At 38.2% G+C, this 11,625-nt stretch overlaps 1 long non-coding RNA gene across 1 annotated transcript in view; it reads left to right on the top strand.

The window, feature by feature from the left end:
- The first annotated feature begins 2,007 nt into the window (after positions 1-2,007).
- LOC125409129 (uncharacterized) overlaps positions 2,008-11,625 on the top strand; it is a 134,125-nt gene continuing 124,507 nt past the window's right edge. Inside the window, exon 1 of the long non-coding RNA XR_007234695.3 lies at positions 2,008-2,212. This is a non-coding gene — a long non-coding RNA (uncharacterized LOC125409129). The remainder of the gene's footprint in view (positions 2,213-11,625) is intronic.

The following is an 11,625-nucleotide window of genomic DNA, read 5'->3' as shown; positions in this document are numbered from 1 at the left end:
AGGGCAAACTCTTATGCCTGCTGCAGTTGGCAAGGGGGACATATTTGCTCCACCCTTGCATCATATAGCATATATAAGGGAGGGGGAAAGTGGCATTGTCCTGCTCCCAAGTCCATAGGCTCTTCTGCACCCCCGACAACAGGGTCAGCTCTAGTGTGCTGCCTGGGTGAAATGCATTGCTGATTCTGCCAATCTCATGACCCCAGAGCCAGTTCTCCCACTAACCAAGGGCAATGAGGTGTGGGTGAAGGGGGAGGTCTTCTCTCTTTCACACACTCTACCTTATGGCAGATGAGGGGTGCAGCCAGATCTCCCACACACTTTTTTAGGGGCAGATCACTTGTGCCCTGGTCAACAGGGTCAACTCTCTTATGTTATCCAGGCGACGTGCAGGCCCCACTCTCCCGAGTGCTGCAGCCAGTGAGGGGCAAGATCAGCTCTCCAGCCTTGTGACCCCTGCACCGGCATTTCCCACCTGACTTAGGTGGGAAGGGATGAGGGTGAGAGGCAAGGGGGTTGTCTCTTCCTAGCCCATCCTAAAGCATGACAGACACCAGGGCCAGCTGCCCCCCTCTCATGCCTTCAGGGCCAGCTTGCTTGTACCCATGCCATCAGGGCCAATTCTACTGGTCGGTATAGTGTAAGTATCATTTATTGTTGTAAATGATATCAGGTTGATATTGTTTAGGGTAATGGGTCACATTTTACATTGTAATGAAGTATTTTTTGGTTTTCACTCTATTTCCTGTATTTTAAAATATTACACATGTCATGTGTTTTGAATGGTTTGTCAATATACTAAGGAATAGATGTTAATGTCTGGTGAGGTTTAGCATAATCATATACCCACGAAACTGTCACAACAATCAAGATAATTAGCACATCTTTTCTCCTCTCACACACATTGGTCTTTTCCCCGGTCTAGTCTCTCTCATTCATCCGTCCTCTCACATATTAATTTGTATTCTAAAGTTTTACTCTATTTTTATTTACGTGTTTGTGTATGTGTGAGTACTTTCAGAGGCCTGATGAGGGTGTCGGGTCTCTGGAGCTGGAGCTACAGGCAGTTGTAAGGTGTATGATGTGGGTCCTGGAAAGTGACCTTGGGTTCTCAGAAGAGCATCAAGTACTCCCAAATACCAAGCCATCTCTCCAGACTCCAGCCTCTCACATTTGAACAACCAATGGTGTGTGTTCTGTTACCATAGATCTTTTTACAGTTTCTAGAATTCAGTTCTTTTCCACCTGCCTTCTTTCACGCGGAAGAATTGCTTTAAAGATTCATCTGCAGTGTTGAATGTTTTACAAAGTTTACTCCCTTTTATGTTAAAAATCTTTGAAAGAAAAGATGATCCTTTGTTTTTTCTTTGATGGTTCTTAGTTTTCAATTAAACTTTGCATCATTTCTACCAGGGGCTCATTTTTGAGCTAGTTTTGAAGATGGTGTGAGGTTATAGATTAAAATTGCTGCTTTGGTGCAGAGAGCTGGTATTCTGAGAGCTAATTGTTGAGAAGACACATTTCTACAGCAAGTTGCCTTTGCATTTTTTTTTGTTTTGGATGTCAACCAACCACTGTGAATGTTGTCTTTTGATATTTGCAAGGCATTAGATTCAGGCTCCCTTGGATACCCGAGCCTTTGAATATTTAAGCACTCCAAGTCACTTATTCAAGTCCCTGGATATGACCGTGCAGATCTTGAAGGCTGGTTACACATAAAGGACCTTGTTTCTGAATTAATTTTTTGTTGTCTCACCTTTAGTTTTATTAAGACAGGATGTTCCTGGCTCAGTATTTGGACAAGCTAGCAAAATGATAAGTGCTGTTCTTGGTTTAAAGATGTTTTCATGTAAAAGTTGGAAAAAACATATTTGACCCGTGTGTTTTTGCCAGATGTTAACATTGGGGCATGGGAAAAACTTGTTGGTATGGAAAATTGTGCTTATCTGATATATAAATAAAGATATCTAGAGTTATTCGGGGCAAGTCCCTTGTGGGAAACTCATCTGTTGGTTGGACAGTTCATTTCTCTGCACTGATACTCCTTTCCTGTCTCAGGACATGAACCCAGGCTGTGGCTGGACTGTGGTGTGTGACGATCAGTTGACTTTCTGTTTCCTGCAAAATGTAACACTTTCGGGTCCAGCTCCATAACTGCCTGCGTGCTGTCATGCTCCCCGTCATGATGATAATGCCCTGAACCTCGGAAACCGTAAGTGAGTCTCCCCAATTGAATGTTTCCTTTATAAGAGTTGCTGTGGTGATGGTGTCTCTCGCAGTGTTGGGACCCAAAGAGATTAGATGAGGAGAATGGGGAATCCAGAATTCAGGCCTGTTTAGTAACTTCATCTAATGGTTTGGAATGTCAGGTACATCCCCTTGAATGCTGGCTCTTTTCTGTGTTGGGTCACCTGTTCGGGAGTACTGCTTGGTTAGGTTCTACCTGCCCCTCTTTGTGATTTTGATATATATATATTATCATTGTCCTTGTCTATGGAATTTTCCAACTGTGTCTGCAAAAACTTGAAACCTTGTGGAGAGCAGCCCTTAATCTTACTCTTCTTTTTCTCCTTGTTACTTCCACTTCTTTCCTTACTCTCCTTCTTTCTTCTCCTTATTCTTCCCCTTACTCATCTTATTCTTCCTCTCTGCTGCACCCCCTTCACTTCATTTTTTTCCTTGCATGAAAAATAAAGAAGATGCAGAGGTAACGTACTTGAGTTAATTTTTTACCCTCAGACATCCAGTTCTGATCTCTGAGGGGGTACTGAGGCTGGTACTCAAACTCCCCCCCAACATCACAGCAATGAAAATTCAAACTGAGACAATTATTTAGGAAAATAAGCATGTGAGACTAGTAAAAGAAGCAAAATAGCACCTTGAATTTTCATGACACAGTCAAATGTTTTGTGAAACTAGAAATTCAATTGGTCAAAGGCCATTTTATGTCTCATCTTAAGTGTGTCAATTCCCACTCTACTTGAAGGTCATCCATCATTTAAGAAAAACACTATATTTAAAGAAGCCACCTTGGGGTTTAGAAATTAGGGCTTTCAATTCTTATGTAGGGTGAGTTATTATTTTTAATGATCGAAAATTGCCTACCATTTAGGTTTTAACATCTGTGACTGACTATAAAAGCTAAATTACCCTTTGAATTTTCTTTTCTGCTGGCTATCATGTCTGATTTATACATTAGAATGACTGGATGTGCCATGTGGTAGTATAAGTCATTGATTGGACTTACATCTAATATGACATTTAATCTAATCAATGGCATTTGATGAATGCTCATTAAATGGTCTGCATGAAGTTTGACACTGGAAATAACAAGGTACTTAGGTTAAGAGATTTCCTAAGTACAGAAGGCTGTCACTTGAGATAACTAGTCGATTTGATCTGTTTTCCCAAACAATCACATTAATCAATGGGAAAAGACATTATTTGAATTTATGTAAACACAGTGGTAAAATTACTTCTCTAGCTTTTCTCTTTGACTGGCTCTCCGGGCAATCTAAACAGGTAGCCTAAGACCATGGGAGACAGTGAAGTTTGGGTCTGTTCTTAGGCCACTGGCAGGTATAGTTTGCTGGCTGCTGGAGTGAAGTGATGATTGAGGAGAAGGGCTGGCAGCAAAGGAAAGGGAGGGTAGCACAGAAAGGTAATGCCCACTTCGCAGCATAAAAAGTTGAATTTTTTGATGGATAGGATCTGGATCTGAGGATAATGAGAAAGTCATTGGATATCTTAATGGGTGTGTTAAGAAAGACGCTGAACGAGTCTATCTCAAGGAGAGAGGAAGAGTCTCAAAATAAAAATGTTGTTAAGGTCTTGCTGAAGTACGTTCCTTTCCAATGTCCATGCTGAACTTCTAAGGCGCGTGCTTCTCCTTATAAAATAACTCAAGCACTTTGTCCAGATATGGAGAATAGGAGAATATCAATCTTGTAGATAGAAAATGTATGGGGATTAATTTCAGTTCTCATTTTTTATGAGACCTTGAATATTGAATCATTTTGAGCTGGAGTTTAAATAGAATGATAAATGCAAACATCTGGAATAGTATTATGTATACCCCAGCCATTCAATGATGTAAGATCTCATTAGTCTAAAATGTTACATTGTAGTTCTTAAGAAGGGCAACAAATACAAAAGAAAGCACTTATACATTGTCATAAATTTAAATGGGAAAGTTAAATTCATGTATTGAAAATATAAGGATACTATGAAATACTCTGAAATGGACAAAAAGAACAATTTAAAAGTGGCAGCGTGCCTTATAGTTCTCTGCATTATTGCAATGTTTAGCTCTTTTATGGTTGTGGAAATTATATAAAAATTGATAACACAAATTTTTCTTTATTCTAGAAATAGCAATAAATTATGACATGAACTGGAGTTGTTACTTCATCATTCCCGAGACTTCTTAAAATAATTTGAGCTTGATTTTCAACCTATCTCTGACTTCCTTATTCATCACTGAAATAAATAATATCTTGAATACTGGCTTATGTTATGCTTTTATTAACCATCACTCTGCCTTCATAAATTATTTTACATAAAAATAGAAATTAGTTCTTCTGCAAGAGAGATGACCCAATGGGTAACTTCTTTACCTTGCAAACATGAAGACCTGTGCTTGATTTCCAAAACACATGTAAAAAAGCTTCCATGGTGTGCACTTCTAATCATAGTGTCCATCATGCTGAGCAAACATAAGTTTGACAGTTTTCTGGGCCGTAGTGACCAGATACCCTAGAGAGACTACTTCTGTCTTCCATTCTATCTCCCATCAAAACAAAGATGAATAGACCTAGGGGAGGAGCATCTAAAGTTGTTCTCTGGAGCCCAAGGGCATTCACACACATGTGCCACCACAAATACAAAGACTAATTATTATCTTGTGCCCTTCAAATTGAATGTGAAAATTATTTTTAAAAAACAGGAAAGTAAAGGTAGAAGTCACAAATTTAATTTGAAGATGGCATATATGAAAGCCATCATTGGACATCATAGCTCATTTTTATAATGCAATAAAATGATTGAGATATTTCAGTGCTTTAAAATATTGCTTAAATGTGTCATGCAAAACTCTTAAGCAAGGTCATGTATTTTCTGATGAAAAAAATAATAAGAAAAACTTTGAATTGGTTTTGGTAAACATTAGATTAATCTAAGCTGAATGAATTTATTTACTGCAGATTTTGAGAATTTTTAAAAATGTGATGGGAGAGAGAGAGAGAGAGAGAGAGAGAGAGAGAGAGAGAGAGAGGAGCATTGGTGTGGATCTTCTGTTTCTTTTAGTTTTCAAGTGTTAATAGTAACCTTACATTTGTATTTAAACAAACAGAACTATTCTAAAAACTCAACTTCAAAGAAAGCCTGTGGAATTTGTAATAACAGTCTGAAGCAGAGAAAGGGCGGGGAAGGAAGTGTTTCCTCCAGTCCTCTGTTTTCATAAACAGCTTCTTTGTCCCTAGAAGAGAAAGAGCAGTAACAGGGAAGGGTCCTTCAGAACTTGACCCTTGAGACCATCATGGCATGGTCATGTCTCCCTTTAACGTCCTTTCATAAAAAACACTGAAGATCTTTAAAATATGTTCAAATGCATACTACTTTTACACTTTATGTATAATAGCCATGGCTACCTATATTCAAATTTCTATTATAGCTAATCTGCATCAACTTCCTCAATATCAAAAGTCTATGTGCTTCTAGTGATCTAGCGACCTGTGTGATGTCCACAGAGAAGGAGCACAAAGATGGTCATTTATTAGAAATCAAGATATTAATATGATTTGTGCTCGGAAATCTTAAGATACATTGAGATTAAGAAAGAAAACATAACAGCATTCCATTATCATGGGATTCATGTAAACTTCACATACTGTTTCACAGTTCTTTTGAAAGTCTCTATTTAAATGACAAATTTAATGAATCCAAAAATGTTCTAGCTGTTTATTTCTTAGATGGCTTTTGTGGGTTTTTAAAATGTGTGTCTGTGCATGTTTGCAGTGTACATACATGTTTATGTGAGTGTTCACTTCTGTGCACACACGTACTTGTGAAGGCCAAAGATTCATCTTGGATGTATTTCTCAACTGCTCTCTACCTTAATTTCTGAAAGAGCGTCTCACATTAAACCTGAAGCTCATGAGCTTCATGGGTCTTCCTGTCTCTGCCTCCATAGTGTTGCAATTATAAATGTATCCTACCATGCCTGGCCTTTTACATTGGTCCAGAGAATACAAATTCAGGTCCTCATGCTTGTGTGGCAAACACTTTACTGATCAAGACATCTCTGTAATTCCTTTGATCAAATTTTAGGTAATTAAAACACAACTTAGCTGTACATTAGTATAAAGGAGTCAATGAAATAACACTAATACTTAATGGAATGGAATAGATTTGAGCTTAATATTAATAAGATGTTGTAATATGTATATTTAAATGTAGAAATTGCTTTAACTAAAAGAACATGTGGTCCAACAAGATTTAATAATACATGTTTCCAAAAAATCAGTTAGAAAACAAGGCAAAGGGAATATAAGGAAGTGAGGAGAGGGGCCATTATCAGAGCGCACATATGAAGAAAGAAACTGGTGAAAGTTGAAACAGATGAACTTGAAAATGGGAAAGCTACGTTAGGTCAAGGAAAATCCTAGTGATATTACTCCAGGCCAGTGTCTTGCTGGGTGTGTAGTCCAGCAGGCTGGTGGTGGAGATCCGAGCTCTCCATATCACCAAGGCTTCAGGTTGTGAATAACGGTTAAGAGTTAGCGTGGGGCATACTGAAGTCAAAGGAAAGTTCAAAGAATTATTTCTTGTGGTTCTGCTAAGTCACTAAAACTTAGGGATCATTTGGCAAATTCTACCAGGTTTAACTAAAATATTATTGGTTATTTTTATATGTTTTATGTATGTTTAAAATCATTAGTTCATGTGTTTTAGAAGAGGTTCAAGTCTGTGCTAGCTCAATTTATAGATAGCAGACAATTTACTTTTAAGGCAATTAACTTATTCTCTGTATTCATGATAGCAGTAAGGCAGTAAGTGTACCACTGTACCATGAATGTATTTCTCTCTCTCTCTCTCTCTCTCTCTCTCCCTTCTGTCTCTCCTTCTCTGGCTTACTCTTTATCCTCCATCCCTCCTTCCTTCTTTTACTTCTTTCTTCCTTTCATATTTCGAGGCAGGGACTCATAGAGATGAAGATGGCATTATGGACAGTGTAACCAAGGCCTCCCTTGAACGCGAAATCATTCTGCTTCTGTTTTCTGAATTCTGAAATTATAAGTATGCACTCTCGGGCTCAGCTTTGAGTGTTTAATTATCCTTGGTACAGCCATTTAAAAAAAACCTGGTCATTAGGTGGTCTAGGTTTCTCAGCAGCCCAGTGGTTGGGTCAGGCTGCCACGAGAAGCCTTTGCAGGACAGTTGGTGGGTCAGGTGGCCGGGAAAAGCCACAGCAGCACAGTGGACAGGCCAGGTGGTTGAGAAAAGCCTCACCAGCATGGTGAGCCACTGTGATAGTAGTGGCCTCCTGAAATCATCTGACTACTGAAGCTTTAGTCTCAAACCTGCCTGCCCATGGAAGAGCCATCATCGGAACCGTAGCCATGCTTGCACCTGGAAAAGTAACAATCTGAGTCTTGGGCCCATAAGCACCTGGAGGCTGTTACCGAAGGCTCTGTCCTGAATACACCTGAAGCAGCATTCAACAGTGCCATAGTTGCCAAGTGTACCAATTGGAGGAAAAGGGACCATCCTCAAACCCACCTGTTCTGATTGGCAGAAGAAATGGGTAGACGACAGGGAAAGAATACACTCAACAACATAAAAATCAATACAGCACCACCAGAAACTAGTGATTCTACAACAGCAAAACTTGAACATCACAACACAGATGAAGCAGAGGAAAAAGACCTTAAAAATAACTTTATGGCTAGGTGGTGGCAGTGCATGACTATAATCCCAGCATTCAGGAGGGCTAGCCTGGTTTACAAGAGCTATTTCCAGGGCAACCAGGCTTGTTAAACAGAGAAATCCTGTCTCTAAAAACAACAACAACAACAACAACAACAACAATAACAACAACAACAAAAAAAAACTTTATAAAAATAATTCAGGCCCTTAAAGAACAAATGAAAAATTCCCCTAAAGATGTGGAAGAAAAGACAAACAAAAAATTGGGGGAAATCAACAAATCCCTTAAAGAAAACCAGGAAAAAGCAATCAAAAGGTGAAAGAAATGGTTCAAGACCTAAAAATTGAAATAAAGACAATAAAGAAAATGAAAACTGAGGGAAACCTGGAAATGGAAAATTTGGGGGAAATAATCATGAACTACAGAATCAAGTATACATAACAATACAAGAGATGGAAGAAAGAATATTAGATTTTGAAGATATGATAGAAGAAATAGCTTCATCAGTCAAAGAAAAATTTAAATTCAAGAAATTCTTTTTTTATTTTTCCATTCAAAAATTTACACTTCCTCCCCTCCTCCCATTCCCCTATTGCTCCCCCACTCACTCTCTTCCCTCCCCCTCCCTCCTTTAGAGAGGTCAGGGAACTCTGCCCTGTAGGAAGTTTAAGGCCCTTCTCCCTACATCCAGGCCTAGGAAGCTGTGTATCCAAATAAACTAGGGTCCCAAAAAGCCAGTACATGCAGTAGAAACAAGACCCCATGCCTTTATCAATGGCTTCTCAGTCAGCTCCCATTGTCAGCCACATTCAGAGAGTCTGGTTTAATCATATGCTTGTTCAGTCCTGGTCCAGCTGAATTTGGTGAGCTCCCATTAGAACAGGCACACTGCCTCAGTGGGTGTACCTCACAGTCCTGACTTCCTTGCTTGTCTTCTCCCTCCTTCTGCTCTTCAACTGAACCTTGGGAGCTCAGTCTGTTGCTCTGATGAGGGTTTCTGTCTCTATCTCCATTTGTTACCAGACGAAGATTCAACAAATTCTTAACAGAAAACACCATAAAAAAATCGAGCCCAAGATAAGCAGGAATTGAAGAAGGAGAACTCCAGCTCAAAGGCACAGAAAGCATAGTCAATAAAATCATAGAAGAAAACTTTCCCAACCTAAACAAGGACATACCTATGAAAACACAAGAAGCTTACAGAACACCAAATAGACTGGACCAAAAAAAAATCCCCTTGCCATATAATACTCAAAATATTAACCATAAAGAATAAAGAAAGGATATTAAGAACTGCAAAGGAAAAAGGGCAAGTAACATATAAAGACAGACCTATCAAAATTACATTTGACTTCTCAACGGAAACTCTGAAAGCCAAAACCCCCTCGATGGATGTGTTACAGATACTAAAAGGCCACAAATGCTGGCCCGGACTACTATAACCAGCAAAGATTTCAATCAACATAGAGAAAACAAGATACTCCATGATAAAATCAAATTTAATCAATGCCTATCCACAAATACAAACCTACAGAAAGTACTAGAAAAAAAACTTCAACCCAATAAATTAATTACACACACAAAAACACAGAAAATAGATAATCCTACACTGGCTAATACCAATAAAGAGAAACACACACACAATACCACAACCACCAACAAGAACAAAAATAAGAGAAACTAGCAATCACTGGCCATTAATATCCCTTAATAGCAACGGACTCAATTCTTCTATGAAAAGAAACAGAATAGATATGAAAACAGAATTCATCCTTCTGCTGCATATAAGAAACACACCTCAACTACAAAGATAGACATTACCTGAGAGTAAAGGTTTGGGAAAAGATTTTCCATTCAAACATTGCCAAACTCCTTTTACAAGTCTACAGTTTCCCTGATCCCCAAACTACACATGGACAAAGCTAAGAAAGAGAATTGCAGACCAATCTTCCTCATGAACATTGATGCAAAAATGCTCAATAAAGTACTGGCAAACGGAATCCAAGAATATATCAGAAAAATCATCCAACATTACCAAGTAGGCTTCATCCCAGAGATGCAGAAAATGGTTCAACACATGAAAATCTGTCAATGTAATTCACCACATAAACAAACTTAAAGGAAAAATAAAGCACATGATCATCTCATTAGATGCTGAAAAAAAATTCCACACTCCTTCATGATAAACATCGTGGAGAAATCAGGAATATAAGGAACATATGTAAACATAATATAAACAATATACAGGAAGCCAACAGCCAACATCAAATTAAATGGAGGGAAACTCAAAGCTATTTCACTAAAATCAAGAACAAGACAAGACTGTCCATTCTCTCTGTTTCATTCAATATAGTCCTTGAAGTTTTAGCTAGAACAATAAGACAGCAAAAGGAGATCAAGGGAATAAAATGTAAAAAAAGAAACTTTCACTATTTGCTGAACATACATAATATACATAAGTGACCCCCAAAATTCTACCAGAGACCTCCTACAACTAATAAACACTTTCAGTAATGCAGCAGCATACAAAATTCACTAAGAAAACCAAAACAACAACAACAACAACAAAAAACCCAGTAGCCCTCATATAAACAGGCTGACAAGGAAATCAGAAAACCATCAACATTTACAATAGCAACAAATAACATACTTTGGGGTAAATTTAACTTAACAAGTGAAGAATTTTAGTCTTTGAAGAAAGAAATTGAAGAAGACATCAGAAAATGGAAAGATCTCCTATGGTCTTAGATAGGTAGGATCTTTAATCCATTTGGACTTGAGTTTTGGTAGGATCAACATGGTTTAAGTGCCAATCTTACCAAAAAGCAATCTACAGATTCGATACATCCCCATCAAAATCCCAACACAATACTTCACAGACATCAAAAAGAAATTATTCAACTTCATATGGAAAAACAAAACAAAACAAAAAAACCCAGGATAGCCAAAAACAATAAAGGAACTTCCAAGGGCATCACCATCCCTGACTTCAAGCTCTACTATAGAGCTACAGTAATAAAATTAGCCTGGTATTGGTATAAAACAGGCAGGGGATCAATGGAAATGAATTGAAGATCCTGATACTAATCCACACACCTATGAACACCTGATTTTTGACAAAGAAGTCAAAACTACAATGGAAAAAAAGAAGGCGTCTTCAACAAATGGTGCCTGCATAACTGGATGTCGACAGGTAGGAGAATGCAAATAGATCCATATCTATCCCCATGCACAAAATTCAAGTCCAAATGTAACAAAGACCTCCACATAAATCTAGCCACACTGAACTTCAATGAAGAAAAAAATGGAAAGTAGCATGGGCACAGGAGACCACTTCCTAAATATAACACCAGTAGCATAGATACTGAGAGCAACAATCAATAAATAGGGCCTTCTGAAACTGAGGAGCTTCTGTAAGGCAAAGGATACAGTCAATGAGACAAGGTAACACCTAGAGAATGGGATAAAATATTCACCTACACTACATCTGACAGAGGGCCAATCTCCAAAACATATAAAGAAGTCAATAAACTAGATATCAAAATACCAAATAATCCAATTATAAATGGGGTATAGATCTAAACAGAGAATTCTCAACAGAAGAAACTCAAATGACCTAAAGACATTTAAGGATCATGAATTATAGGCTCAATGTCCTTTGTTTATGGATAGAATCCACTTATGAGTGGGTACATACC

This window comes from Myodes glareolus, chromosome 13 (genome assembly GCF_982192425.1).
Source record: "Myodes glareolus chromosome 13, mMyoGla1.1, whole genome shotgun sequence".
In the NCBI taxonomy this organism is placed as follows: Eukaryota; Metazoa; Chordata; class Mammalia; order Rodentia; family Cricetidae; genus Myodes; species Myodes glareolus.
The sequence above is the reverse complement of the archived record's forward strand: the minus strand, read 5'-3'. Positions and strand labels throughout refer to the sequence as shown.